Source organism: Homarus americanus, unplaced genomic scaffold, assembly GCF_018991925.1.
Source record: "Homarus americanus isolate GMGI-L3 unplaced genomic scaffold, GMGI_Hamer_2.0 scaffold50633, whole genome shotgun sequence".
Classification (NCBI taxonomy): domain Eukaryota; kingdom Metazoa; phylum Arthropoda; class Malacostraca; order Decapoda; family Nephropidae; genus Homarus; species Homarus americanus.
Window position 1 is genome coordinate 14384 of NW_024712513.1, and position 7728 is coordinate 22111.

At 38.9% G+C, this 7728-nt stretch overlaps 1 non-coding gene across 1 annotated transcript; it reads left to right on the forward strand.

Annotated features, from left to right (window-relative positions):
* Positions 1-920: 920 nt before the first annotated feature.
* Positions 921-992, forward strand: Trnap-ugg. The gene has a single exon. It is a non-coding gene; the product is annotated as a tRNA-Pro (tRNA).
* The last annotated feature ends 6736 nt before the right edge of the window (positions 993-7728 follow it).

Below are 7728 nucleotides of genomic sequence, written 5' to 3' on the forward strand. Positions count from 1 at the left end.
CGCTGACTCACATTGTAGTGACTCAGGAGATATTAGTTTAGACTACGACAGATTAGGTTCGCTTAGGATAGGTTAGAACAGGTTATGATAGATCAGGGTAGGTGGGGGCCAGGCGGTGTTTGCCAAGTGGGGTACAAGAGGCGTCTTCCAGGTGGGGTCCAGGTGTCATCCAGGTGGGCCCCAGGAGGCGTCTTTCAAGCGGGGTCCAGGTGGAGTCCAAGAGCCGTCTTTCAGGTAGGGTGCAAGAGCCATATTTCAGGTGGGGTCCAGAAGGAGTGTTCCAGGTGGGGTCCAGGAGGCGTCTTTCACGTGGGGCCCAGGAGGCGTCATACAAGTGGAGTTCAGGAGTCTTATTTCAGTAGGGTCCAGGTGTCTTCCAGTTGGGGTCCAGAAGACTTCATCCAGGTGGGCTCCAGGAGACGTCTCTCAGGTGGGCTCCAGGAGACGTCTTGCAGGTGGGATCCAGGGGCCAATTTTCAAGTGGGGACCAGGAGGTGTCTTTCAGGTGGAGTCCATGAAGCGTTTTTCATGTGGAGTCCAGGAGGCGTCTTCCAGGTGTAGTCCAGGGGGCGTCTTCCAGGTGTAGTCCAGGGGGCGTCTTCCAAGTGGATCCAGGAGGCGTCTTCCAAGTCGGGTCCAGGAGTCGTCTTCCAGATGGGGTCCAGGAGACGTCTTACAGGTGGGGTCCAGGAGGCGATTTTCAGGTGGGGTCCAGGAGGCGTCTTCCAGGTAGGGTCCAGGAGACGTTTTACAGGAGAAAATTAGAGTAACTGGAGAAAAGCTGCGACGTTTAGTGGGGTTACATTGGATAACACCCTTGTCACATCTGACCCGAGCTGGTTATCAAATCCACGTCACTCACGTTATCATTGCATGGAATCAATTCCTTAAATCTATCTATCTTCTCATTATTACTCAACGGCCTGTTGGTCTAGGGGTATGATTCCTGCTTTGGGTGCAGGAGGTCCCGGGTTCAAATCCCGGACAGGCCCGTTCGTTATGTTAGATGTTGGAAACTTCATAACATCTTTATTAACTTCAGCAACTCGTTTGTGTCTGTAGCCGCCAAAAGATTCTTAGATCAAATCCATGGACTTAAAGAATCCTTGTATAGTTTTACCAGGTGTGTAAATTAATGAAACAATAAGCCGGGGTAATAATGTAGTGAGTTTGTGTTTGAGGGCAGGACTGTTCCTTCCAGCACGTGTGATAGTGAAGTAGATGATAGCTCTGTTAACTGTGGTAGATGGTTGTTTTGGTAGTATGTTTGTTGTGGGGGTTGTGTGTCGAGGAAGGTTTGGGGAACCATTTGTCATTAGTCCTATTTCCTCAACCTCTAAATATACCACCAGTCCAGTAGCCTCATTACGTGTTTAATCTCCTGCTATCATTTATAAGATTAGGTTAGGTTAGGTTAGGTTAGGTTAGGTCAGGTTAGGTCAGGTCAGGTCATCCTCCACGAAGCTAATCTTGCCATCCACCGTAATATATCTCTTTTATTATCACCATTTTTTTACTCGCTTGCCAGTGATTTTCTCTGAGAATTTTACCCATCCCTCTTTTAAGATTTTTATACACTTTAATGTAAGGATTTTTACCATTTTCCTGTCTCTTATTCGTGGACTTTTATATTGCACTATTTAGATTCTATGTTTTTGTTAAGTGTGTTACTAATGTTTTGTCCTTTTCTCTTCTCTTCTCTTATTTTAGTTTGTTTTTATTTTACTATAATTTCTTCCCTTTTTTCCTATTTCCTCACTTCCTTCGCTGCGTCTACCGTCACTCTTAATAGATTATCTCCGCTAACACCTTCAGTACAGGGACGCCACTTCTAATACTTTATTTGGTTAACGCCAGACGATATTATTCAGCACAGAAGGGGCGCCGTACACAAGGGGTTAATGTTGTCTAGTTCTGCATCATGTGTCACGCCATAAACCAATCACAATAGACCAGTTGACACGAGACGCTGACAGCTAAGAGTAGTGTCAGGATGTTTATGTAAATGACGTCATAGCCGCAGCACAGGAACAGGGTGTAGTACCCGACCGGCTTAGTGAAGAATAACCTCGTCAGTCGCTTATGATTTGATACTGGTGTGTTGTTGAAGCTTCCGTCTCAAGGATCATATTTCAGAGGTGATGGAATTCTCTGTTATGGATTTCTCATCGACTGTATGTACTGGAAACTTTGTGGAAACATAGGAAGAACTTTAAGTTTTGTGTAGATACAGTATAAAGTTTCCACCAAGAAGCTTAAGAACTGTCAGATTGTGTAAGATTAGGTAATAATCACGACGTACAGTACCAAAGTTTTAATTGTACTTTGAAACAATCGTTAGTTGTTCGGGTCACTTAGCCATGGAAGATAACTTTTCTGAAAGTCCAAACTTCTGACAGAGTGCAAATTTTAAATGCTCAAAAACTAGTTTTATTTGTGTTAATAGTATTGTACTCCTGTAATAGTTGAATGTGTTTTATCTTCATGTCGGGAGGAAGAACAATATATGTTAGGTTGTTAAATTGGGTAAGTAACAATTAAAAGAAATTAAACTATTTGAACAGAGAATAAATTAAAGAAATATAGAAATTTGAGAAAAAAAGATGTAAAAAGTAAACCTCAAACTTCATAATTATATATATAAAAAAACTGATAACTTATTACATCTACAGAGAAAACCTTAAAGAACGAAATATAAAACACAGGAGCTACTGGCGCAACATATTAGACACCTTCGCGTCTTAATTTATTAAACAAAGTCACTCTTATTTATCGGGATATGAAATTTTAGGTAACAAGACATTTGGAACAGATATATGAGTAATTAGTTTGGTGGCGTTGTTGGAAGGCAGAGAGAGAGCCACGTTCAGTTGATGGCGCCATTATGAGTAACGACACATGAGCCAATAGTAACATCGCCGTTGTTGTAACATACAGCACTAACAACTTACCAGTGTTAACAGAGGAAGCTAAACGATATGATAATACTGAAGAATTATTAAAATACTTCATGGTGACGTAAGATAGTGAAGAACATTTAGGAATATAAGGGTTTGTATTAGTGAATTGATTCCTCCGTCAGCGAAGAGACTAATAAACTCGCTGAAGCTGTAGACTGTAGCTGTAGTGTGAGTAGATGACAGAAATTCTTGCAAGTTTCATAATCAATCAATCAATCAAAGTACCATCCTCATATCTGGGGGCTGGCGACCACAGTCCTCCACTTTAGACGTTTTGGGGCTGTTTTATCAATCAGGTATTATAAAAACATTATCACTTTTTTTTTAATTATTTATTATTTATTTATTTTTCACGGGGATTAGCCCACCCGGGCACAGGTCAATGACCCACATCAAGGCCTGGAGGCGAAGATATTATAATAATAATAATAATAATAATAATAATAAGAATATAATAATAATAATAATAATGATAATAATAAGAATAAGAATAAGAATAAGAATAAGAATAAGAATAATTGATACAAAGTTAAAACAATAAATCATTAGAGAGAAACGATATATGTATGTTGTGTTGTCATAGTAAGAGAAACAATTGAGACCCTGCAATTGTGTGTAAATGAGGCAGAAAGTCAGATCAACAGCCTAGGACTTGGTCACAATTTTCGTGATGCCATATGGCAGCAGGGTCGACCATTAGACAACACATTGTGCTTCCAATGTCTTCCCAGACGGTAGTACCTCCCTGTTTGGTAGCTGCCTGTTTTGTATGGATCCTCAAGATAAATTATTTAAGGGAAGAAAACTCATAGCTATAAGGGTAAAATTTCTAAGGACCTGGGCCAAGACAGACATACAGGTACTGTACCAGGTAATGAGTCAGACCCACAGGTACTGTATCAGGTAATAAACACCTAACTCGGCTGGTTAGGTTAGGTTAGGTTAGGTTAGGTTAGGTTAGGTTGTGGCTACGCGACTACTGACTATACGACTAAAATAGGAAACATCAATTTTGAACTTCACAAAGGCTGTCCAATATTTTTTTCTTTAACTCTTGGTAATCAAACTTTGCTGAGAGATTACCTCAGAAAGATTAACCCATGATTGCGTGGGGCCTAAGACGCGGAGGATGATAATTTTGGTGCAGAATTTCTTAGGAGGAGCTACTCGTTCATGGTGCAGACATGTCTTAGAGACTGTGAGGAGACTTAACATATCTCATATATCATGTAGAATTATTACACTACAAAGTTATACAGTGTATTTTTCATATAATGTAACGCTTCATGCACCAATTGATTTTAAAGCACACTCAAACAAGAGGTTAATTAAAACAAGAATTATAAAGTGTAATAAAGTCATGCAGGAGAAGAGTCAAGACACAAACAACAGCTCATTGATCTGGTCTGGATTCATCTCGTTTGAACCTGCAGGCAGACTTGTGTAAGACGGAGGTGTGTTGTACAGAAACACAACACAACAACCTAATGTACATTACCAGGTGTGGGGAGTGGCCCATCAGAACACATCACCAAGTGTGGGGAGTGGCCCATCAGAACACATCACCAAGTGTGGGGAGTGGCCCATCAGAACACATCACCAAGTGTGGGGAGTGGCCCATCAGGTGCAGGGAGAAGAAGTTATCCTCCCGTCGTCTTGTTTGCCTTTATAAATAACTAAACAACTTGTGATTACTTGTGGCAGTCAGGTGCACCGGAGTTTGTGGAAGCCATCACAAGTTTATGAATTTTCCTGGCGGCAGACGCCCCCAGTGTCTTAACCTGAGAGTGTTTACCAAGAGTAGTGGTTTGTTGCCTCTCCTCCTTTATTACTGTGTGTGTGTGTGTGTGTGTGTGTGTGTCCTTGCGTGCGTGAGTGCGTGCGTGCGTTGGTATGTGTACGTGTGCGTGTGTGTGTCTGCGTGCGCGTGTGACAACACCACGAATAAGACGACAGGTTAGTGAACAACATAAGTCTTCAACTCCCGGTTACAGAGACTGTCATTGTTTTTATCTTTAGCAACATCTTTGTTTATTTATTATTTTTACTTTTTCTGGCTCCGCATTACATAAATATGCTGCTGAATTTGTACATCATTTAACATGTTACAACGAGTCGTGTATATCATTAACGCCCATAACTGTGTCCTATTTCACACGCCATTTATTTCTTCCGTGTATGTTGTGAAAAATGTTTTGATCGAGCATGATGTTGGCCATTAAAATAATTGTAAAATGTGACAGCGTATTAGTACACCATATTTCTAGCTACGTCACCTTTTATATTATCATGTTGATACTTGATTCGCCTTTTCAACATAAGCTATTATAGAATGTTGTCTATTAAGTGGCCTTTACCTGGATTACCTCAGACACTACAGTGATCAGGATAATTCAAAAGACGTACACATGAAGCTCGACCAAACATTGTTTCGTCACATCCACAGGAGAGATAAATGGAGTGTGAAATAGAAGAATATTGAGCAACTTTAAATGGACTGCAACTTTTCTCCTGTCAAGTGTTTAACTGGAGAAGATTCATCTCGTTTTCATCGAATTAAAAACAGTTGTGGTAAAGCGGCGGTGAAGAGGTGGACAGGCTCCTCTGTGCTGGAGTTGTGATGATAACATTGGAAGGGAACACACAGGTTTATTAGACCACCTTTAGTATCACGCAACACATAATTACAGTTAATGGGTGTGAAACAAGAGCTTCAGGGATCAAGTTGCATTATTGGTTATAAGTTATGAAGGTGTGAAACATGACTCTCAAAACTTGGGTTCGAAATTAAACAGAACGGACTGTGGACTAAAGCAAGGTCTATAGAGTACAAGGTCTGCTCCTAGTGAACGAAACCGCGTCCTCCCGCGCAGGATGTTATTCAAATCCCCCAGTCAGCCCAAGGCCACTACAGATTGACTGTGTGTGTGTGTGTGTGTGTGTGTGTGTGTGTGTGTGTGTGTGTAATGATAAAAAACTAACAACCTTTCAAACATAATTTCTATTTCTTTTAATATTTACCTAAATCTTAGACAGGAGGACATTCATTACTCTAACATTTATTGACAATATACATGACGGTTTATCAAGGTGTTTATATACCCAAGTAACTAATGAGATAACGTATTAAAACAACCATAAACGATGCTCACTTGTTTAAACTGTTCTGTACTGTAGAGTTAAGAGTTAATGTTCGGGTTCATTAACAAAATAAACAAAGGTTCAGAAACAAAAGGGTGGAGCTTATAGGTAGTGCAGATTGTCTCTTATAACTTTGTTTATCTTTGAGACGAACCTCGGCCTCATTACCGACCTGCAGGACGACTACTGACACAGTTGTCACGGTAGTTATTCCTATATTTATCTTCTCCTGTTTGTCTTGTGTGTGGATATTACCATTATTCACTTACTGTACATGTTCTGCCTTTATTGCATAATATTGTACACCGTCCTTCTCTCATTCCGCCTCCTGGTGCCGCAAGAAACGCATGCGGAATTGGTACACATTGATTACCTAATTTGTTTGTTTTCTTGTTTACTTGTATGCTTGTTTTTCCAGGTGATATCTCTGGCCTTCTTTCAACCAGAAAGATGAAATTTGGACACAATAATGAATAAGTGTTTTGGCTGTATTATTTTTCATTTTATTTTTGTATTATTATTTGTTTTACTCGTTGTCTTCATATGATGGTAGGTAGGGGGGGGCGGGGTACACTGAACATACTTGTCTCGGCAATAAATGACTCGACCTACCATAACTAACTCCATATATTTACAAATATATTATTTGTTTCAGCTTATGAGTTCTTCAAATTATTTAATGTAAAATATATCATTAACATTTATCATTCTCTTGTACCAGTTTGTATTCCTTGTCACTCGCTTCCTTGATTTAACCAACTTTTTAATACAACTTTACTTTGATGTCATTTTTCAGCAATTATTTGTATTTCGTTTAAGTTCGTTCAGTTGCTTGAGTCTTTTTGTCATTTAAGTCTGAGATGTAATTTAAAATGTGTTGTTCTTTTTATATATTTTTACTCGACTATTCTTCAGTAATTTAACTCATAAGAAAGTTAACTAAGCTGTTATTGGTCAGGTGAGGTCAGTGACAGCGAGAATGAGAAGCGCCGTAGGGGATAGTGTAGTAACGAGAGGCAATGACTCACTCTCTCTTTACAAGGCATCTGTGTACAGTACGTGTCTCTACTTGACAATATCATGAACATTTATAGATCTGTCTCTACTAACTCACCCTGATGTTCATGTTATAATGTACTGCTGAACTTTAACACCTGAGATTTTAAACACCAAGTCTAGGTTAGTATATACAATAGTCACCAACAATTTGTAGTTATATGACATAATTCTCTCTGGTTAACTCACCTTAATGAATTAGCGATAAACGTTGGATCTGATTGGTGACAAAATAATTAATTCAGAGGAAAAACACTAATTAATTTAATTCAATAATGAATTTTATTGTAAATTTTGTCTGAAATGTTATCCTGAATTTATTTTATTTCTGTTTATTCAGTTTGATAATTTTTTTTCTTGCTTTTGGATTTTGTTTGTTTTTATTATATTGCAAATTTTAAATCGAAATGTGATTGTTATTTTAGTTAAGGTTAAAGAAATGTTATGAGGCAAAGGTACAAATTTCTAACAGAACAAAAGTAGATTTATATCAAACTTATGAAAAGTTAAGTTAGTGACCAAAGTACTCAAGTATGAATAGCAGAAACTTATATTCCTTAAGTAACACTAT